This window comes from Bacillus rossius, chromosome 1, assembly GCF_032445375.1.
Source record: "Bacillus rossius redtenbacheri isolate Brsri chromosome 1, Brsri_v3, whole genome shotgun sequence".
Lineage (NCBI taxonomy): Eukaryota > Metazoa > Arthropoda > Insecta > Phasmatodea > Bacillidae > Bacillus > Bacillus rossius.
The window spans coordinates 238,852,716-238,876,546 of record NC_086330.1 but is presented as its reverse complement, the minus strand read 5'-3'; positions in this window follow the sequence as shown (position 1 = coordinate 238,876,546).

The following is a 23,831-nucleotide window of genomic DNA, read 5'->3' as shown; positions in this document are numbered from 1 at the left end:
GTTGATCCTTCCTCCATGAAAGCTACCTAGACTGATCAACCACCAACAATACCAAGGTACATATATCATCAGCTGATAACACGACATGTCCACCATCTTGTCTTCATCCGCTGGAGATCACCATAATATTTTCGTATGCTAGAGTGTACCGATACCATGTTAGTATAATTATCTGGTCACCATATCTTTGTCCTCAACTGTTGACACTGAAATTTGACCTTGAAAATTGACCTTGACCTTGAACCCTGACCTTGACCTTGAACTTTGACCTTGACCTGAACTTTGACCTTGCCCTTGAACTTTGACCTTGATTTTGAAATTTGACCTTGAAATTTGACCTTGACCTTGAAATTTGACCTTGACCTTGAAATTTGACTGTGTTTGTCGACCATCATGTATCCGACATTTTATGTTCAGAACATGCTACCAGCAGCTACCACCTGCTGGAGTACGCCATCTTGTGTGTGTACTAGTATTATAGAATACATTTCCATCTGGATAATTTTATTCTAACTCGCTACAGTGCAGTAATCATTTATTACCGAGGAGCCCCCCGCCATCTTGAAATTCGGCCGCCATCTTGAAATCATGTAATAATGTAGCTAGAAAAGCGGGAAAAAATCCAAAACTCATTAAATAAATCACTCATTAACTTACATATCGATTCGATCCGCTCAAGTCCTTGGTTCAATCCTCGATCTATGCAATAATGATTAATTTTATGAAAAAAAAATAATTTCATTAAACCACGTTCAACATTCTTAAAGAGACATTAAATCCTCTACTACCATCATCCTATCAGACATCAAGACCACCATATTGGAAATTCGTAATTGGAATGCTAGAGATTCGGGAAAAAGTTCAAAATTCATTAAATAAATTTGCAAACAATATACTGATTAATTAGGTCGACTAAGGTCCTTGGCACGATCCTGGACAAAGATAAAATAAATTTAATTTAAATACCAGAAAAGTGTAAGGTTCGAGAAATAAAACACCACAAAGTCTTTTACAAACATAATATTTATTACACAATTTCTATCCTACTACAGAATCACTTGCGAAAGCCAGCAATCTTATAAACATTTAGCCCTATATAGACGTGCAACGACTACTTCCTAGCTCCAACAGCTCCAAATTCTCCAACAGCTCCAACAGCTCCAAATGCTCCAACTGCCTTTTCTTTCAACAGCTCCAATGATATTAGGCTATAATGCTACGAGTCTAAGAGACTACGAGGCTACAAGGCTACGAGTCTAAAAGGATCTAGCTGGTTCCGAATTATACATGGCTGCGAGACTGCATGACTAAAAGACCGCATGGCTACGGAACTACATGTCTATGAAACTACAAGGATACAAGTCTACTCGGCTCCAACACGCAATGTACGCAATGTACGCAATGTACGCGCAATAGATGCAATATACACGCAATAAATGTAATGATTACACAGTGCACACAGAAAACGGAAGGTACACACAGTACACACAGGAAACGGAACGTACACACAGTACACACAGGAAACGGAACGTACACACAGTACACACAGGAAACGGAACGTACACACAGTACACCAGGAAACGGAACGTACACACAGTACACACAGGAAACGGAACGTACACACAGTACACACAGAAAACGGAACGTACACACAGTTCACACAGGAAACGGAACGTACACACAGTACACACAGGAAACGTAATGATCACACATACAGTAGCGGAAACACACACACAGGCTTTGTTGGAAATCAGAATACAAGAAATTAAAACATTAAATTTTTTCTTTCAATATTTTATTACTTCTCAACATTACACAAATACAAGTAAAAGAAGCCATTATTGTATGTAGCCAGCTTTCCTCAGTTCTTTGAGTATGAAGGATATTTCTTTGATGCACGGATAGTTTCCTGCACAAAGCGAGCCATGTAGAAGTCTTAGCCGGTCAACCAATATGTTTGGATTTTTCCATGATGTGTAAACAATCTCTTCTACCACCATCTTACTTGCTTGTTTATTATAAATACTTTTAATATCACAATCGTCCCAGTGATCATAATAAGCATTATCAGATTTATTTATTATAATACGTCGTTTCCATCGTTTCGGTCTCAGGACATCGCCACATTGTTCGATCTTGTCAGCTCTAGGTGCTTCATCACAGTCTATGCCTTTGTCAACAGCCTCAGAGTCACTGTAACAATCACTGTAGAAGACATACTCTTCACCCAGATTACCGTATGAATTCGCTATCGATGATGTCGAAGTGTCTTCATCTTCATCATGCTTCCTTTTTAGGAGTCCATCATTTTTACAAAGAATGGAGGATCTACTGAATATAGGCTTGAATGTATTCTCACTTTTCACGGTGTTGATCCTTCCATTAGTTTCAGTCTTCCCGAAGCCATTAGCATCCTTCAATTTATGTTCTTCGTCACGATCGGGTGAGCTAATACCATCACGCTCAGGACAAGGAAAATTATTGTCGTAATGCAGATCACTCTTCTTTAGTCTAGTGGATCCATCGGTGTCCTCTATGCCGTAAGTAGTCTTGACTTTACATGTTCTACCATGTCTTTTTAAGATGTCAATTCGTGTTAACAACCTGCTACAACGATTACAGCTTAACATGTTTCGTAGTGGGTTTCTAGCACAAGCATTCCTTCTGATGACAAAATCCTTGCCACAGTATCTACAGCAGCTTCCTTCCGATTCAGCTGCAGATAACAAACCATGATCTATGGTAGCTTCGGTGACTAATGTTAGATACAAACTGTCAGTTTTCTCCAATTGGAACCATTTCTTAAATAGAATTTTTTAATATTTCATCAGCGAGAGTTAAGTTATCTAATGCAAAGCAAATTGATGCAAGAAGTTCTGGCTGTCATCAACAGATGTCACCACGTGTTGCTTGCAGGTAAATAATATATATTTCATTAATGCGGGATGCGGAATGCTCTTTATCGATCGCAAAGGAAGATTGGCTTCGCTAGACTCCAAGGAGAAGGAAGTTCGTCCTTCCTGTTAGTGCTTCTTAGATTTCTCAGAGATTAGTATTATTCGACTAGTAATGATTTTTTTATTTATTTTCCACCTGATAAAAATATTACAAGTGTTGATTAAGTAGCAAAAGTTCACTAATTAAATTCAACCTTGAATAAAAATGACATGCCCCATTGAGTAAAAAATCCTTCATGCAGAGATCAATTTCTCATCAGTAACCAGAAGCACTCGGAGAAAACCATCAAAATATTGTCAAGAATAATCAGGAGCACACGAAGTAATCCACCATAATATTGTCAAGAATAAACGGGAGCACACCGAGAAAACCACCATAATATTGACAAGAATAATCAGAAGCACACGGAGAAAACCAACACAAGTTTTTCTTTGAGATCATAAAAAAACAAAAAAAAATTAATAAAAAATTAAAAATAAATACGAAAAAAAATTCAAAAAATTGATTTTGGCTTGTACTAGAACTCTAACTTTGCACATCAAAGAGAAGTTCACAAGCTAGCAGAATGATTGAAATTTTTTCGTTTTTATTTTTGATTTTTGATTTTTTTTTTTTTGTATTTTATGATATCAAAGAAAACTTGTGGCGGTTTTCTCCGTGTGCTTCCGATTATTCTTGTCAATATTATGGTGGTTTTCTCCGTGTGCTCCCGTTTATTCTTGAAAATATTATGGTGGTTTTCTCCGTGTGCTCCCGTTTATTCTTGACAATATTATGGTGGATTTCTTCGTGTGCTCCTGATTATTCTTGACAATATTTTGATGGTTTTCTCCGAGTGCTTCTGGTTACTGATGAGAAATTGATCTCTGCATGAAGGATTTTTTTACTTAATGAGGCATGTAATTTTTATTCAAGGTTGCATTTAATTAGTGAACTTCTGCTACTTAATCAACACTTGTAATATTTTTATCAGGTGGAAATTTAAAAAAAAAAAATCATTACTCAGTCGAATAATAATAATCTCTGAGAAATATAAGAAGCACTAACACGAAGGACGAACTTCCTTCTCCTTGGAGTCTAGCGAAGCCAATCTTCCTTTGCGATCGATAGTGAGCATTCTGCATCCCGCATTAATTAAATAGATATTATTTACCTGCAAGCAACACGTGGCGACATCTGTTGATGACAGCCAGAACTACTTGCATCAATTTGCTTTGCATTAGATAACTTAACTCTCGCTGATGAAATATTTAAAAAATTCTATTTAAGAAATGGTTCCAATTGGAGAAAACTGACAGTTTGTTAGAGGTGGGTTGGGACAGCGATTTTCGGTATCAGTCCCAACCTGATACTGATACAGTAATGTACCTAGGTACAAGACTCTGATACTTCTGTATCAGACGGTCCCAGGAGGAAATAAAGCTCCGCGTACGCAGACCGTGCGACCGGAAGGAGAATCTGATACATTATTTATCACGCCTGGTAATTCTCTACCTCTGATACTCTCATGCCCGCCTGATACAACCAGTATCAATCAGTTCAACATTCACTGCAGTTCGTCCTGGCCGTGTATCACCATGTTGCGGGCTGTCATGCTTTGTAGTTAGTATTTTTATAGTGAAATAAGGAATGGATAAGTGCACGAAAAAGACTTCATTTGTGTGGAATTTTTTCACGGAAAATAATGAGTTTGCTAATTGTAATTTGTGTAAACAAAAACTGAGTTATAAATCATCGACTAATCTGAAGAAACATTTGAAACGTAAACACTGATATAGTATGCTCACTAATGTACCTATCTGTTTTTTTATTTTTTTATTTTTGATAAAATCATGAATTTTTAATGTATAAAAACACTAGTTACTAATTGTTATCGAAAAAAAAAAGTCCATATGTTGATTACATCTGTTATTAGTGTCAACTGAGAATTTATTTGCATTTTCATAGCTGTTAGGTGCACAAATATAAATATTATATCTTGTATTAATGTACTTTTTAATATTAAAATTTCATTAGTTTTATTATTGAACGAGACGGTGCACGCACTGCGCACTGAGTGTACTAAAGTAGGACAATAAACAAAACGACTTGTAACCAGGGCTGCCACTCTGATATTCATGAAAAACCTAGATAACCTAAAAAAAAACCAGACACATGGGTAAAAAACCCATATGCGTCTAAAATGCTATCGTTGAAAATGTTTGCGTACTAATTCAAAAATATAAACATAACTGGTTTTAATATAAAACAATTAATTACCTTACAAGACTGAAAACGGTTAAATACAACCAATACAAGAAAATTACACTGCAGCAAAATGGCTGTATAAGTAATTCTTGGACCAGCACATATCATAAAAAAAACCTACAAATATATACATGACAAAACAAACACCATCACTGCATACTTTAAACCGGTAAATGTTTTTATAAAACTGCATCATGTACGTTAGTCTTTATTCAGAGTCTGATTCTACAAGATTGGTTTGAAGGTTAATTGTTGCATTGGTTTTGTGTTCTGCAAGCCTCTTTGAAGAATGTGTCTAATTTAATATTCGACTTAGCTTCTTGAAAACTAGTTTTGTGTTTATATGTATTTTTGTGTGTGAAACACATAGACTTGTTTGCATTTATCAAACAGATATTGCAACAGATACAGTAGCTACTACCTTTATTATTGTTTTAGGTATAAAAATAATTAAAATTATAAAAAACCTAGAATTGTTGGAATTCATTATTTAAAAACCCAGAAACCCAAACACCATTGGAAAAACCCAGATCTGGGTGGAAAAACCCATGAGTGGCAGCCCTGCTTGTAACAATATCGCTTTGCGCCTCTCCTTCAAGGCTTCAACGCCTTCCCCTGCGCTTCCTCCCCTACATTCTTTCCCTTCTTTATCCCTTATTCGTCGTTCCTGCTCCCTCCCCTTTCACAAGCTCCGCCCAAGTGACAGTCATCTGCGATCGGGTACTGCGCTCATTGGCCGTGGTGTTGTTCCAGGTGAATTCTGAACTGATACTAAAGTCTCTGATACTTTTCAAGTGTACTCGTTTGCCGATCCTGATACAGGCGCGTATCAGTGACAAAGTATCAGGTTGATACTTTTCGACCCACCTCTACAGTTTGTATCTAACATTAGTCACAGAAGCTACCATAGATCATGGTACATACTGTGGCAAGGAGTTTGTCATAAGAAGAAATGGTAGAAACCCACTACGCAACATGTTAAGCTGTAAACGTTGTAGCAGGTTGTTAACACGAATTGACAGCTTAATAAATATAGTTTAAAAAACTAAAGAAACATGCTTTTAAAGATTATCAAACTAAAAAGTAAAAAATAATTTTAAAAATTAATTTATGACAATAGTATATAAGCAATACTAGTATAAATGAGAAAAAAGCTTGAGGCGCTTTGTGCCATATTTTTTGTAAATTAAGCGCCCCATGCTTTTTTCTCATTTATACTAGTATTGCTTATATACTTTTGTCATAAATTAAATTTTAAAATTATTTTTTACTTTTCAGTTTGATAATCTTTAAAAGCATGTTTCTTTAGTTTTTTAAACTATATTTATTTTTAACTTTTTAGTTTGATAATCTTTAAAAGCATGTTTCTTTAGTTTTTTAAACTATATTTATTTTTAACTTTTTAGTTTGATATTCTTTAAAAGCATGTTTTTTTTTAGTTTTTTAAACTATATTTATGTATAATTATCTTAGGGAAATGAGTTACCGACACTACCTATTACCGTCTGAGATAACTATTTGAAGTTGCAACGTCACAAAGAAATAGTAAAGTCTCTCCGAATCATTTACAGTTAGATGTATGGATATAATCTTAGAATTTACCAGAAAAAAAAAACATTTTTTTTTCCGGCGTGGCCGGGAGTAGAACCCACGATCGCTGACTACGAAAGCTGACGTCTCAGAAGTCGCGCGCCTTAGACCGCTCGGCTAACGAACATGATGAAATTGTTGGGACATTTTACAGTCATGAGCCACTCACTCTTAGTCGAAGGAGTTACAGACGGACAAAAGAGTTACAGACGGACAGACAAACATACAGGTGAAGCTAATATAAAGCATGTAAAAAGACATGGTAGAACATGTAAAGTCAAGACTGCTTACGGCATAGAGGACACCGATGGATCTACTAGACTAAAGAAGAGTGATCTGCATTACGACAATAATTTTCCTTGTCCTGAGCGTGATGGTATTAGCTCACCCGATCGTGAGGAAGAACATAAATTGAAGGATGCTAATGGCTTCGGGAAGACTGAAACTAATGGAAGTATCAACACCGTGAAAAGTGAGAATACATTCAAGCCTATATTCAGTAAATCTCCATTCTTTGTAAAAATGATGGACTCCTAAAAAGGAAGCATGAAGACGATGAAGACACTTCGACATCATCGATAGCGAATTCATACGGTAATCTGGGTGAAGAGTATGTCTTCTACAGTGATTGTTACAGTGACTCTGAGGCTGTTGACAAAGGCATAGACTGTGATAAAGCACCTAGAGCTGACAAGATCGAAGAATGTGGCGATGTCCTGAGACCGAAAAGATGGAAACGTAGTGTTATAATAAATAAATCTGATAATGCTTATTATGATCACTGGGATGATTGTGATATTAAAAGTATTTATAATAAACAAGCAAGTAAGATGGTGGTAGAAGAGATTGTTTACACATCATGGAATGATCCAAAAATATTGGTTGACCGGCTAAGACTTCTACATGGCTCGCTTTGTGCAGGAAACTATCCATGCATCAAAGAAATATCCTTCATACTCAAAGAACTGAGGAAAGCTGGCTACATACAATAATGGCTTCTTTTACTTGTATTTGTGTAATGTTGAGAAGTAATAAAATATTGAAAGAAAAAATTTAATGTTTTTATTTCTTGCATTCTGATTTCCAACTAAGCCTGTGTGTGTGTTTCCGCTACTGTATGTGTGATCATTACGTTTCCTGTGTGTACTGTGTGTACGTTCCGTTTCCTGTGTGTACTGTGTGTACGTTCCGTTTTCTGTGTGTACTGTGAGTACGTTCCGTTTCCTGTGTGTACTGTGTGTACATTCCGTTTCCTGTGTGTACTGTGAGTACGTTCCGTTTTCTGTGTGTACTGTGTGTACGTTCCGTTTCCTGTGTGTACTGTGTGTACGTTCCGTTTCCTGTGTGTACTGTGTGTATGTTCCGTTTCCTGTGTGTACTGTGTGTACGTTCCGTTTCCTGTGTGTACTGTGTGTACGTTCCGTTTCGTGTGTGTACTGTGTGTACGTTCCGTTTTCTGTGTGAACTGTGTAATCATTACATTTATTGCGTGTAAATTGCATGTATTGCGCGTACATTGCGTACATTTCGTACATTGCGTGTTGGATCCGAGTAGACTTTTATCCTTGTAGCTTCATAGACATGTAGTTTCGTAGCCATGCGGTCTTTTAGTCATGCAGTCTCGCAGCCATGTATAACTCGGAACCAGCTAGATCCTTTTAGACTCGTAGCCTTGTAGCCTCGTAGTCTCTTAGACTCGTAGCATTATAGCCTAATATCATTGGAGCTGTTGAAAGAAAAGGCAGTTGGAGCATTTGGAGCTGTTGGAGCTGTTGGTGCATTTGGAGCTGTTGGAGCTAGGAAGTAGTCGTTGCACGTCTATGCAGGGCTAAATGTTTATAAGATTGCTGGCTTTCGCAAGTGATTCTGTAGTAGGATAGAAATTGTGTAATAAATATTATGTTTGTAAAAGACTTTGTGGTGTTTTATTTCTCGAACCTTACACTTTTCTGGTATTTAAATTAAATTTATTTTAGCTTCGTCCAGGATCGTGCCAAGGACCTTAGTCGACCTAATTAATCAGTATATTGTTTGCAAATTTATTTAATGAATTTTGAACTTTTTCCCTAATCTCTAGCATTCCAATTACGAATTTCCAATATGGTGGTCTTGATGTCTGATAGGATGATGGTAGTAGAGGATTTAATGTCTCTTTAAGAATGTTGAACGTGGTTTAATGAAATTATTATTTTTTTCATAAAATTAAACATTATTGCATAGATCGAGGATCGAACCAAGGATTGGAGCGGATCGAATCCATATGTAAGTTATTGAGAGATTTATTTAATGAATTTTGGATTTTTTCCCGCTTTTCTAGCTACATTATTACATGATTTAAAGATGGCGGCCGAATTTCAAGATGGCGGGGGGCTCCTCGGTAATAAATGATTACTGCACTGTAGCGGGTTAGAATAAAATTATCCAGATGGAAATGTACTCTATAATACGAGTACACAGACAAGATGGCGTACTCCAGCAGGTGGTAGCTCCTGGTAGCATGTACTGAACATAAAATGTCGGATCCATGATGGTCGACAAACACAAAGTCAAATTTCAAGGTCAAGGTCAAATTTCAAGGTCAAGGTCAAATTTCAAGGTAAAATTTCAAGATAGAGGTCAAAGTTCAAGGTCAAGGTCAAAGTTAATGTCAAGGTCAAATACAAGGTCAATGTCAAAGTTCAAGGTCAAGTTCAAGGTGTAGGTCAGGGTTCAAGGTCAAGGTCAATTTTCAAGTCAAAGTTCAGTGTCAACAGTTGAGGACAAAGGTATGGTGACCAGATAATTATACTAACATGGTATCGGTACACTCTAGCAGACGAAAACATTATGGTGGTCTCCAGCGGATGAAGACAAGATGGTGGACATGTCGTGTTATCAGCTGATGATATATGTACCTTGGTATTTTTGGTGGTTGATCAGTCTAGGTATCTTTCATGGAGGAAGGATCGACAGTTGACTCTCGCCGGGAATCGAACCAAGGACGTAAATCGATCTTATCAAACAGAATTCAAATTAGTTAATTTTTTTATGTATTTTGGAATTTTTTTCATTAAAATCGAATAATAAATAAAGATTTTCAAGATGGCGTCCAAATTTAAAGATGGCGGACGTGACGTCATACTAGGTGACGATATATATGCTTTGAAAAAAGTGGTGGGAGTCAGTATGCCAGCAGCCACTGTGAGGGTTGGATCGGTCGCCATTTTTTAATTTTTTTGCCTTCGCCGGGTTCGAACCGAGGACTCCGAACTCCGTGTCGAAAATGCTTGTTTTTAAAATATTTTTCATTAAAATTTTATTAAATGAATTTTTTTATAAATTTTAAATATTTTTTCATTAAAATCGGATAATAAATATAGATTTTAAAGATGGCGATCGTAACGGAAACTGCGACGGTGACATATTTCAAAATGGTGGATAACACAATGGGTCGGTTCGCAGATGCACGACCTGTGCAGATCACCGACCGTTTCCCCTTCACTGCTTTGAACTCCCTCCACAAGACCTACTGCCAAGTATGGGCCCGCCCCATTGTCCTCATTGGCTGCTCCCCTGGGACCCTTGGGGGTGACAGGCCCGAGCGTCCACGGAGCGCTCAGGCGAGCTGGGTATCAGGCGCTCATAACTTTGCGAGAGGTGAGCGCAGCTTTCTGTGGCACTACCAGCATATTGATATAGTTTAAATAAAAAATATCAACGTCACTGATCTTTTATGTTTATCAATATTTCTTAGCAACAGAGCTTTTGAAGTTTAATATTTACTAAATGGCCTTAGGTACACATTTTTTCAGTTGTATTTTTCTGTTTAATAGATATCTAAATTGGATGAAAAATTTAATTTGTTAGGAGTCAGTATCAAAGCATTAAAAATACATATATTACTTTAAATCTGGTCAAGACATTGTAAATATATTTTATTTCCTATTAGTTACAATACTTACTATCTAACTTTTAAAAAATGGCACGGTGTATAATAGTCTCGATATTTAATTCGCATTTTTGTACCAAATGTTAGTGTTCTTGCAGTTTTAAATTCTATATTTGCTTACGTGCTTGCCTTTTTTCCTGGAAATAAGTTTTGTAGGTACACTGACACTATTTGCGCCTTAACTATTGCTGAAAACTAACCAGTTGTTATGCTAATAGTTTATACAGTTTTATAAATGAACTTAAAAAATTCAAGTTATTTATCCCTTACCGTATAGTTTAATTTCGTCATAAGTTATTAGAGAGCAGTTAAGATTTTTTATATTTTGTAACTCATGTAAATAATTATTCTACTTGTACTTACTCTTTTTAATAATGAATATAATCAAACATTATATCCAAATATATATGTGTGTTTATATGTGTGTGTATATATATATATCTCTTGTATCACCAAAAATTCCTTTAATATGATTATTTTGCTTATACTTTGAATTACCTACATAAATGTTAGGATACTGGTCTGTGGTTTAACATTCCGCTAAGGAAAGTTATTCTAAGGTTTCAATAAAATATATAAAATAAGAAAAATGTTTTAATATTTTTATAAAATTTTGTCAAAACTATCAGGTTCGAATTTTATATTATGTATCATTTCACCGTAACACACATTATGGCTTAAAGATTTAGATCTATGGTTCCATTTTAAATGTTTTCTCTCTTTGCTTAACTAATAAGAAATGATCAAGTTAACAGTCTAAATGTCTCAAAACACAAATGTAGCCGTATACACAACACTTGTCAGAACTAAAATTATTGAGCTGCTGTAGTGGTCACAGCAACTATATTTGTGTCAAAATATATATTTTCAAACTAAAAAAATTATCGACGCGAATAATTAATTTAAAAAGGAAAAAATTAAGGCAGGTTGTTTATTTTAATTAGTAAATATTTTACTCAAGTGACTATATGCGTCTTTTTGTGGTATGAGTTTCACTTAAGGTAAATTTAAAAAGAAATACCGCCTATTGTAGCCGTATCCATGGCAAATTTTATATAGTTTCTCGTTTCATGGTCCATAGACACCAAATCGATTGTCAACTCAAACTTTAGTAGGCTATATATACGTATATACTACAAAATTATAGTTCCTCCCTCGTAGACACAACATTAAATACGTACGAATTATGTATCAATCTTATAATTATTAATTAAATACTTTTATTTGAAACAGTTTTTTATGCGACGAGCCATTATTGCAGGGGTTAGAAAATTTTTTAAATAATTCTGGTGTGGATATAAAACCACTCATAATTTCGTACCATGTACAATATTGAATACTTTTTTATAACCTTAAATTACTATACATAACATGTTTTATTTTAAAAAATATACGACCAACTATTACTGCCAGGGTTGGAATAAACAAGTGTCGGAGGACGAAAAAATCAAAGCTCCCTTCCTACGCACAACATCGAATCCTTACGAAATTTTTATTAATCTTACAATGTTTGCCCAAAACTTTTGACTGTAACTTATTTTGATTATATGAACCGTTACTGCAAGGGGTTGAAAAAAGAGAGGTTAAATTACAACTAAAATCGTAACTCCCTTAGTAGGTTCACAATCAAATCCGTTCAAATTGTGAGTTCATTTTATATTTTTTATTCAAAACTTCATCTAAAAATATTTTTGATAATACGAGCCATTGTTGCAGGAGGCTGAAAAAATAAAGGGGTGAATTAAAAATTTTAGTCGTATTTATTTTTGACTATCTGACTGTTAACTCAAATCTTTGTCAAAAGAAAATTTTCATACGACCACGTATTTGTGCGAATAATGAAAAAAAAAAAAAACTGTTTGAAGGTTTAAACCAATTGCATAACTACCAGTAGGCATAATAATAAATTCGTTTATACATTCAATGCTGGATGCATTCAGTTGAGAAAAAGAACATTAATATATTTCCACTGCTAGGAGTATGAGAAAATATTTAATCGATATATTTTTTTTTAAATATTGGTGAACATATAATTCATATAGTAGGTACATTAAAATTTGTAATTGTTCCAGGAATTTGTAAAAGTTTCCAGAACATTTCCAAAATACATAATTCCTTAGAAATCTACTCACGCCTGTAGGAGGTGCTGAAAGGATTTTTTTTCTTCATTTTGTCGTGTTTTTATAATAATGTTGAAGTGTTAGCCTCGTTACAATAACTAAAATATATCATTGCCAATAATGCAAAGTGACGCGGTATTAAAAATCTGGGTTAGAATTCCGACCCAGGCATACCGATTCATGTTTTCCATGGTTTCTGTAAATTACTTTAGGTATAAAAAGAGGTAGATTTTACTTGCAAGCCATGGCCAATACCTTCTGCAATATACCTGATTAGTATTAATCTGTGTTTCTGTCTCTAACGATCTCATGTTGACTAAACATTACCCACCCCGGTAAAAAAAAATAGTTGTACTATTTACAAGATGTGTATATAGAATTTGAAGTTCAAAAAGATTGGTTTGTTATAAATGCATCATAAATGTTCGTTAAACTTCAATCGTTATGCTACTTTATTTTTCTCAGATAAATCGTATTGGCACATTAAAAAAAGTGTTTTGTCAAGAGGTTCAAAAAGTGTGGCTAACAGGTCGGATAGCCCAGTTAATTAAATACAAATTCGTGTAAGGAATGGTTACGATAGTTTTGATTTTGCCAATTTTGTGCTTTGTAAATAACAGTAAAGAATATATTTGTATAATAAAACACATAACAAAAATTTGTTATGATGTAAAAGTAAAAATATAAATGTTTCAATTAACAAATTTACCTTACTACAGATAAACAAGAATTTTGTTTGACAACTTAATGAAATGACTTGATGTAAGTTTTTGGACATACGCCATTGCTTAGCAATGGCGTATGTCCAAAAACTTACATCAAGTCATGCACTCCCATTGCACAAATCTTTTAAAGATAACAACTTAATGAAATGTTAACTATAATTTATTGTACCAAATGTTAGTTTTCTTGCGGTTTTAAATTCCTTATTTGCTTATGTGCTTGCTTTTTTCCTGGAAATAGGCTAAGTTTTTTAGGTACATTGACACTAATTGCGCCATAACTATTGCTGAAAACTAACAAGTAATTGGTAAAAAGAAAACGAATATATAACAAACTAAATAAACATCATTAAAATAATTTGTATTTAAAATAAATTATACTTTCATCGCATAAAAATTTCGTATTTTGAACGATCCAGTTTTCAAATTGACGAAAAAATATATATGTAAACGAATAAATTTTAAAACACACAAAATAGGTTCTATTAATTACTATTTACAATTCCTTTTTCCTAGCACATTATTTGCCTTTAGACTCTCATTAAATGATTTTGATACTATCAATTTTTTTTTAAATACTCAGTCAGTTTCTCGATAAGTTTATACAGAGACGAAGTATCCGGCGTTCAGAATGCCATGGGAGGTAGGTTGACAGCAAGATGTCCGCGACCCTTGAGAGTGGGCTGGACGCCCCATCGTGAAAAAGTGTTTTCAAAGACAGGGGGGCTAGAAAAGAAAACGAAAGCTTCGAGCTAAATAGAGGGCTGAGGCCAGATTTGTATTAGGCGTACGTAACGTTATTGAAAGTGAGGAAATGTAGGAAATGAATTTGAATGGCTGAATAAACGACTATATGAAATTAGAGTCAACTTATACCAACCTTCCTATTTACGTATTTATAATGATTTGGCAATTATTAATAGCTACAGATACAAAATAAAAATCAAATCATATCAAGCATTATATTTAAAATTTTATAAAGACATGAAATTTCAGAATAACTGGACATAAGAAGTTCAAGTCAACTGATATGCTATCAAGCACCACACATTTTTATTTTTATGTTAAATTTTTGAGACTTCCTATCATTTTTGAATCCAATTATAATTAAATTTTATTTATTTTTAATTTTAGTTTTTATTGCTACAAAAGCATGTTTCTTTTTTAATATAAATTAATTTATTCTTGTTATAATTATGCGTACCGGCCGCGTTAAATTTAGAAGCTGTTCTCAGCTAAAAACTGGAAAGCGAAACAATTGCATAAATATAAATAAGAACAGCAATTTTATATACAGTGTATACATTGAAAAAACCCATAAAGAAAGTGTGCAATTTGTTCGTTTGGAGTCTGTGTTTAAAATTCACTTACATCGTATGATCACAAGCATATCTTAATTTTGGTGACAGTTTAATTTATTTTTACCAAGAAAATAAACAGTCAATATTTATTTTTCGTCTATAATAGCTTTAAACTCCCAATAATTTAAGAACAAATATCAGTAATTTTCAAGATGATAGTATTACATTGCTGATGTATTAAGGATTTAACAGCGGTACCTTTGGATTTTTATTCAATGAAATTCTAAGTCTACGTTTTGTGTCCCTATTTTGAAATTTATGAACCAGAATAAATTTACAACGTAACTCATGAAACAAATTTTCTGTGTGTTCTTTTGATATCTAGCGTTTACAGCTATAATTTCAGACAAGTAAATGCGACAGAAAATCACACTGTTTATGTCATGCTTTATTTGTAATATTTCAATATTTAATGTGATTGCTAAACTGTGGTTAAAAGTAAGAAAAGGCGTTCTGTCTTAACTTTGCCATTAATAAAGACGGTAGGCCTATTATTATGATTATATATGATTTTCTGATTTTTTTAATCTTCTGATTTCTAGTTTACTATGGCAGAAGCTGGTTACATGTAATGTGACAATAAACAGAACAGTCTTCTCGGATCTCACTGTGACCATCCACTACCTAACCTTCCCTTGGTGAGACAGGTGAGGGGTGGAAACCAAACGTTGTGCTTTAGTCAGTCTTACACGAACAGCAATGTCGTAACTCAAGAATTTATTAATTATATTACTCGTTTTGAAACTTAGTTGCATCTTAGAATCTTAAAATTTATGCTGAACAAAGCTTTATCCCCCATAAATATTTCCCTTACCTGTCCCAGTGGATTTTATGACGCCAATTTCAGTATTAGAACGCGTACAAGAAAATTCTCTGTATGAATATCAACATTAAATACAGTTCCGTCAGTCTTAACAAAACTCACGTAGCCTATTTGTTCGAGATAACGCCCTCTCTAAGCAAATAATCATAACTTTTTAACATAAATATTTTTTTTTTGCTTTGACTTTTTTTCCAGTGAAACCCTAAGCAACAAATTTCTTAATAATTTCTCAAATTTGAATCGCTGTCTTATTGAAAAATCTCGTATAACTTATTAAATTTACAACCAATTCTTTTCGAGAATAAAACTCGCAGATTTTTCTCCTTCCATTTTAATAACATCCTTGCGCTCTGTTTTCTTTACCTGATGGTGACAAAATTCAAAGATGTTTTGCTGATTCCCTTTCCCTCTGCCAAAACTCGGTCTATTTTTAATATTAAAACTGTTGCCACCGCAGTAGTATATCATAGCAGGTCCGGCCACTGGGTTCTGGGTGTGGTGCCTGGTGCCGACCGCCATCTTGGATTCTGACGTCACGGCGGCCATCTTGGATGAGTGTGACCTTTGACCTTCAAAATTTGCCCAAAATTCCCCAAAAATCGCCAAAATTACCATTTTTTTTTAAAAAAAAAAAGTCCAACAAATCTCAAAATTTGATAACTCAATAATTAGGATTTTGAAAAACCTCAAAATACTTTTGCCTTAGAAAGAACACAAAATCCTAAAAGAGGCTTAAGCATCCGTTGCAATTTACGTTACGGCCGCCATCTTGTAAATCTTTATTTATTATCCAATTTTAATGAAAAAAATTAAAATTTATAAAAATACAATTAATAAATTTTAATAAAAATATTTTAAAAAACATACTTTTTAGAAATGGATCTCGGAGTCCTCGGTTCGATCCCGACGAGTGCAAAAAAATGGCGACAGGCTCCTTCCACGGAAGCCACCGGCAGACTGACACCCACCACTTTTTTCATAGCATGTATATCATCAGGTAGTATGACATCATGTCCGCCATCTTGAAAATCCGTTATTTTTATGTAAGAAAATCGGGAAAAATTCCAAAATTCATTAAAAAAATTTTTAATCAATATTCTGATTGATTCGATCGATCCCTGTCCTTCGTTCAATCCCTGGATGATGAAAACATTTAATTTTATATAAAAAATAAGAATTTCAATAAATCATTTCAAAATCCTAAAAGAGGCTTAAAATCAACTACTACCAGCCTCCAGTAAGCCGTTATGTCCACCATCTTGGAAATTGGTATTTATTGACCCATAAATTTATAAAACATAACTTATTAATATACCTATAGAATCGATACTTGGTTCGATCCCTTGGTGATACAAAACAACTTTAACTTTAAAAAAAGTACCACCATAGTGACAGGCTTGAGAAAATAAAAACACCGCAAGTTCTTTTAAAAAAACATAAAAAAATTGTTACATATATTCTACACTACTACAAGTACAAAAAAAAAAAATAAACACAGAAAATATACTGAAATCTTGGTTAATATTTATTTTCACATTAAATTCTGTGCCGTTCAAGACACTGTATAGGCCTAGCTGTGAGTCCTGATTATCGAGGTTGGTTATCGAAATACTTAAAGCACATCTTACACACAAAAATCTTATGTTGATGTTTTGTAACCTGGGGTCTCACAAGTCGGGAGAAGTTTTTGATGTAGCTGTAGTGTGCAGCACCGCTTTCATTTGTCACAAGCAACAAATCGAAATGATTTTTTCCTTTCTTGTTTGGTTACCCGAATCGGACACACATTATTATCCACATTTAGCACATACACATTTACTGAAACTTCAGGGTTATTCTACTCAAAATTTTTTATCTGATTTAATGGTGGCGGATAGTACAGACCATCAAAGTTGTACTTATTCTCCAAAGTATAATACCTCTTATCAACACTGTTTTGATGACTTCCCTCGACAAATCTTGCCAAAATACTTCATTTAAAACAAAAATGATCATTCAAGTTTTGGCAATTGACCTCTGCTCTTTTGTTGACTACTGTCTCAGGTAAAGCAATAAATTAGGATGTCTGCTGGTATGGAAGCAAACTAGCACTTGTTTATTTTCCTATGCACATAATATTGTGACTATCCAGACTGTAACAATGCGAAAAAACCTTATCGCATTTGTCGCACTTGTATGTCTCTCGAGAGATTGTCGGATACCTACTGCAGGTTATAAGATGTATTTTCAAGTTATCATGTCGTACAAATTGTTTATTACACTTGTTACATTGAAACTCTGTTCTTTTCAGTAAATTATTCAGACAACTGCTTATTTCATGTCTGCGCGCGCTTGAAGTGGTAGTAAGTAATGCACCACAGTATTTTCACTGATGCGATGTACGCTCTTCATTAATTGAAGTATTCAATGCTGATGTTGAAACTTCAGCTGATGATGGAACATCCTCCTTTGCAGTCGGTATCGGGATCTCCGCAGCTGTCGACACCGCAGCCATTGAGCTCTCCGCTGTCGTGGTCTCCTCTGCACTCGGTATCGGGATCTCCGACTCCATAAACGTTGCTTCTATCGAGGTCCCCACTGCTGACGGTAAACAGTCTATCCCGGTCGACATTGGAGCAGTAACTAAATCTCATGAAATCTACTGATGAGAGCAGGTCCGTACTGCACCGCGGCCAGAGGTGAAGTGAGGGCTCAATCGTGCGAACCTCGCTTATATACCCGCGGTCTACTCGTATACTACATGAGTTAAAATTATGACTTTATTTACAAATTAATTTTTTATTAGGTAGCTTAAAATTAAAGAAATAAAAACACACGAGTTCAAGTTTTACACATTTATTTAGAAAAATTACACAAATGCATATTAGGTTAAGGAATTAAGCATTTTCGCAAGCAAAGTCTTTAATACTGCACGAACTGCCTCGTTGACTCCGGTTCCAACTGGTGCGTCGACTCCGGTTCCAACTGGTGCGTCGACTCCAGTTCCAACTGGTGCGTCGACTTCGGTTCCAACTGGTGCGTCGACTCCGGTTCCAACTGGTGCGTCGACTCCGGTTCCAACTGCCTCGACGACTCTGGTTCCAACTGGTTCGTAGGTCACGGGATCAGGAGCACAGATTTCCAGCTGGTCATCTTATGCGCCGACGACACCTCCGTTGAGACATGGTCGATGACGTCTTTGACCACATCTGCGCCTGGGCTTTGGCTTAGTGCTAGTTGGGACAGATTCACTGCCTGAACCTCGACGACGAGACGCGCGTCATTTGGATGTCTGCGTAGAAGCATCACAGGTCGCAACAGGTTGCAACACACCCATGATTGGTGTTGCACGAGCAGACAAGGCGACTACCTCAGCGATGCAAGCAGGAAGGATTGCGTGTTGTCTCATGTGATAGATGGCACAGTTTCCAGGTTCGCAACAATCTAATAGCTGCTGAGTTGGTTCGTAGGACACAGGAAAGTGCGCAAACCGCCAATGCTGAGCGCCTCCATCACAGGTCTCTTTATATGTACGTAAATACCCGGCATCCCAGTAGCTGTACTCAACACTGCTGAAGCTAGGTCTTACGCTCACGTACATGTTATAAGGATGAAACGTAAACATCTTCTTGCAGGTCAAACGACTACTGAAGACAGGTACGGATGTACGCCTTTTATATATGCAGGCTCCTACTAACACTGTGTGTGCCATTTCTGCATTAACTGCAAGTTTGTACCGGCACATACTCGTTCGAACTTGTCAATTGGCTGCACGCCATATATTGCACTAAGCTTGAGCAGGGAAGGACAGCCGTAGTCGGTCTGTAGGTCTACAGTTTCAACTTATGCATCACACAACTTGCTCAGCCATTTCTTCTGCTCAGGTCCAGCAACGTAAATTATTTCGTTTTGAAATAATAAATCTTCAATTGTGTTTTTCACTTGGAGGTACGGAATTTTACTTTCGTCCCACTCCAGGCCATGGTAGTATTTACATAGCCATTTATTCGTACGTTAACATTTTTCGTCTTATAATTTCCAGGGATATGGAGGTCGGAACGTGCGAGTTCGAGTCTTTTCTCCGGATGTGACACTTATTTCCTTGAACACGAATCAATTTTGACTCTAGAAACTTTGCAGGCTGCAGTACATCTTGTCGCTAGCAATGCTCGGTCGCAACTAAATTATTATGGAAAACGAAACAGTATTTATGTCAGAATTTTCACAAGTTTGTCTCGACAATTGTACGATGCAAGCCGATCGTGAAGTATCAGACTAAAAGCATAGGTGTTTGGTGGAATATTTCCGCCAGTCGTTATCTCGATCCTACAGTCGATGATGTTTGAATTTATTCGATCATCCTGTTTGGAAATGTCAAACACCATTAACGGAGCCTTGTTCTTGAAACTGTCGGGTCTCAGTATCGGTGACTGTCTCCGCCCATAGTAAGCTTGCTGAAACTAAGCATACATTTGATATGCGAGAAGAAATCTTCCACTTTCAAAGTCCATGGTCATATCAACATGTGGATAGCTTTCGCTGTTTAAAAATATTTTTAGATTACGTATTTGACAGTTATCGAATAAGGAGCGACTTACTCCTGCATTGAGCTGTCTTCCGGTCTGAAGCCCGACGATGATGTATCTTGATTTTTCTGTAGCAAAGCTGGACTTTACTATCCAATTGGTACGCTGACTATAAGGCAAGCCAGGATAAGTTTTCAAGCTCCAGGATCGGAATGGCATATCAAAGTTCTTACTATTTTCTATATTCTTCAAACATCTTGACTCGTTCAACGGTGCTCACTTGGATGTGGGGCAGCATCCACTCGATAGACTGTAGTGTTAGCGAGACATCTTGAGGGTTTCTGCAGCGGCGACAATTGCATTAATGTGCGTGTTGGCTAGAAGCAGTACGAGCTCTTGTTTCGAATTAATGATTATATGATTGTAGTCCTCAGCGAATCCAAGAAGCATTGTCAGAGGAACACAAACTTCGAACTTCCCTTCGGCATAAACCAGAAGCTTACATTCATCCTCGAGAGCTCAACTGGCCATCTTTGCAGCTGACAGTTCATTTGATGTGAGCGAAAGGTAAATTTCATAGAAGATGTTATGCTTACATCTCTCGTCTGGTCTAACTCGATGCCATTGAGTACATATGTAATACGTTCGATTAGGTGAAGAATACCATTACAGGATATTGACGTCGATGTTGGATGCGTACCATCCGCTTTTGTCAGTGTGCCTCTTATACGTAGAAAAGGTAAAGTACAAATATCTTGGTGCTGTACAGCAATGCGTACTTCTGATGGTAGTGCGTACGGTCCGAGCAGGAAAGACCGGTACTCGCGCAATTACATTTTCGTAATGCTGTCATCAAAAATAACTGGATCTTCCACGTTTAGGATTTCGTCTTCCATATTTATTCGGCACTTGTCCAATACTAAGAAGATACTTTATGCTGTCAGGTGTTAATGCACCGATGTCTTGTAGAGAATTTCTTCATCTTGAAAATTCACCAATCGTCTTCGCTTGTGAACGATTCTGACGACGACTTCGTGTGCGCACTTCACGACGACTGGAACATAAATGATACTTTGCGGTACCTCGACCAGTTTATATCCTGGCAGGACCATTGGCGAATACTCGTGCAGCATGCTGCTTAGTCTTGCGTTGAGATACGTTCCACTTGCCAAATTACAGTTTATTCTTATGACATTCCCAGGTAAAATGTTTACTGCACACGTAGATTCGTATGTTCTTCCTGTATCATACACATTTGATTCGAATACGAGCATCGTACCTATGGTACTATGTTTCGTAAAGTCGACATTTTCACTACATGTTAGAATGCTTTTTTGAGTGTTTGGATTTTCACGCAGTTGAAAGTCTACATCCTGTGGTAACATATCCCTGATGTAATTTGCAATGTCGTCAATTTTGTAAGAGCCAACAGGTAACTGTATTTCATGACCAGTCCCATCGCTTTTCAGGAAGCAGATCTTGTAATTATCCTCGTAGATATTCGGTATGGCATTATAGGTTTGAAATTCTCCGTCTAAATTCAGAGGCGGGAAATGAATCGCCCGCAGCTCTGATGCGTGACCTGTCAAGGTAAGTGTTATCGACATGACTACTAAATTATCATCACTGTACAACCTTTAAGTAGCAATTGTTTTTGTCATCTAATTTTTTTTAGTTAAAAAGCGAAGACACAAGTGTCTGCAGTTTGTTTGATAAGGTGACTGTTCGGTTTCGTAATTGTAAAACAATGTAGTGGTCCGGCCCAGGTACCGCCTAAGTACTGGCGGAGGCCGTAAATTTCCAAACCTATCGTAGTATTCGGCCATTTTTCCAGAATTTATGTACACTACCCAGTGTGTGCCAATACCTGCCGACGTGTCTAAATTAATTATGGCACACTCACGTGTCTTTGGCTTGCTGGGCAAAGTGTCTCGCATAAACACGCCTCGGAAATTTGGTATTTTCAGTTTGCCTGCGTACTTATTGGTGAGTGGACGTTTCGGCAAAGAACTTAGGATTTTTTCATTTGTTTCTTTCTCTTGCCTCGACCTGATTTGTGAGGTTGCAAGTACAGTCCTGCGCCGTTTTTTTACCCATGGCAATGGCTTCCACTCTGGCATTGTGTCGTTGTGCTTCTTTTAACTGCTTGCGCTCATTCTTCGAAGTGTTGACTGCCCGCACTATACCGCTCGTTGCACCGATGAGGCCGCCGAGAGCACCCAATGCAGGCAAAAGCAAAGGAAGAAATCCTCCTATAATCTTCTTGTCGAGAATATGAAATTTTTGCTTTGCTTTTTGCATGCCTGCACCAGTCTTGCGTTTGGTCTTGCGTGAGTTAGTCTTTGCCTTGATGGAACTGGCTCGACGAGCACCCAGTCCTAATTTGGTCTTTGCCTTCATGATTTTGGAAACGCCCCAGACCGCGATTTTCTCTCCTAGTCCCACGTTCGACGATTTACTTATATCTTCGGCTTCCTGTGCCAATATCTCGTCGGCCCGGTGCCTGGATTCCAGATCCTTTCTTAATGAATATGCAATATCGTGCTGCTTCCACTTTTCGTCGAGAGAATTAATGCCCACGTCACCGCGAGCTAACCTTTTCGCTAGTTTAGTGCCGGGGACGCAGAATCTGTATCCCGAAATGTGTAGCTCGAATGGTAGATTGTTTATCAGTGAGTTCACGAGTCCTGCACTGATGTGTTTTTGTTCTTACCTCTTCGAGTCATTGCGCACAACTGACCAGAAAGTATAAATGTGTTTGATTTTATACAATTTCGTCAGTACAATTCAAGTCGTCAAGCAAGAAGTGTGTTTGCCCGTGCGCATTATGCAATACGATGAAACTAGCGGTCGCGAATCATGACATGGCTTACTGTTGCCTTCTGCCGTACGATGCACAATAGCGGGTCCGTCCAACTGCGGTAAAACTTTCATTCTACTGAGATTATTAGAGGAACCATAAGGTCTTAGGTTCGAAAACGTGTACCTCTATTCCAAATCGTTGCAACAACCAAAGTACCAGCGACTAGCTACAGTTCTACAATCGGTGGATGGTCTGGAGTATTTTACATTTAATGATTATGCGAATGTGGTACCTCCTAGCGAAGCGAGAGTCAATTCCGTGTTTGTTTTCGACGATGTAATGTGCGAGAAGCAAGGCATAATACAAGAGTACTTTTCCATGGGCAGACACGCCAAGGTAGACTGCGTCTACCTGTGTCAGACGTACAGTCGTAGTCCAAAACATATCCTACGAGACAACGCGAATGTCATAGTGCTTTTTCGCATGGACGAATTTATTTACATCACACTTATGACGACCACGTAAACACCGACATTCCATTCCAGGAATTCAAATACAAGTGCTCCTTTTGTTGGAAAGATGAACACGGATTCATAGTTATATTCAAAGACTGGCCTCTATATAAGTGTAGGTACAGACAAGGTTTCGATCAGTTTATCGTCAAACATGAGTCATAGCATTTCAAAATTCGGTTGTAGCAGTCGAGACTTACGTACTGCTCTAAAGTCTCATTACGACGTTATCCGCAAATAAATTATACTACTGGCTCAAAAA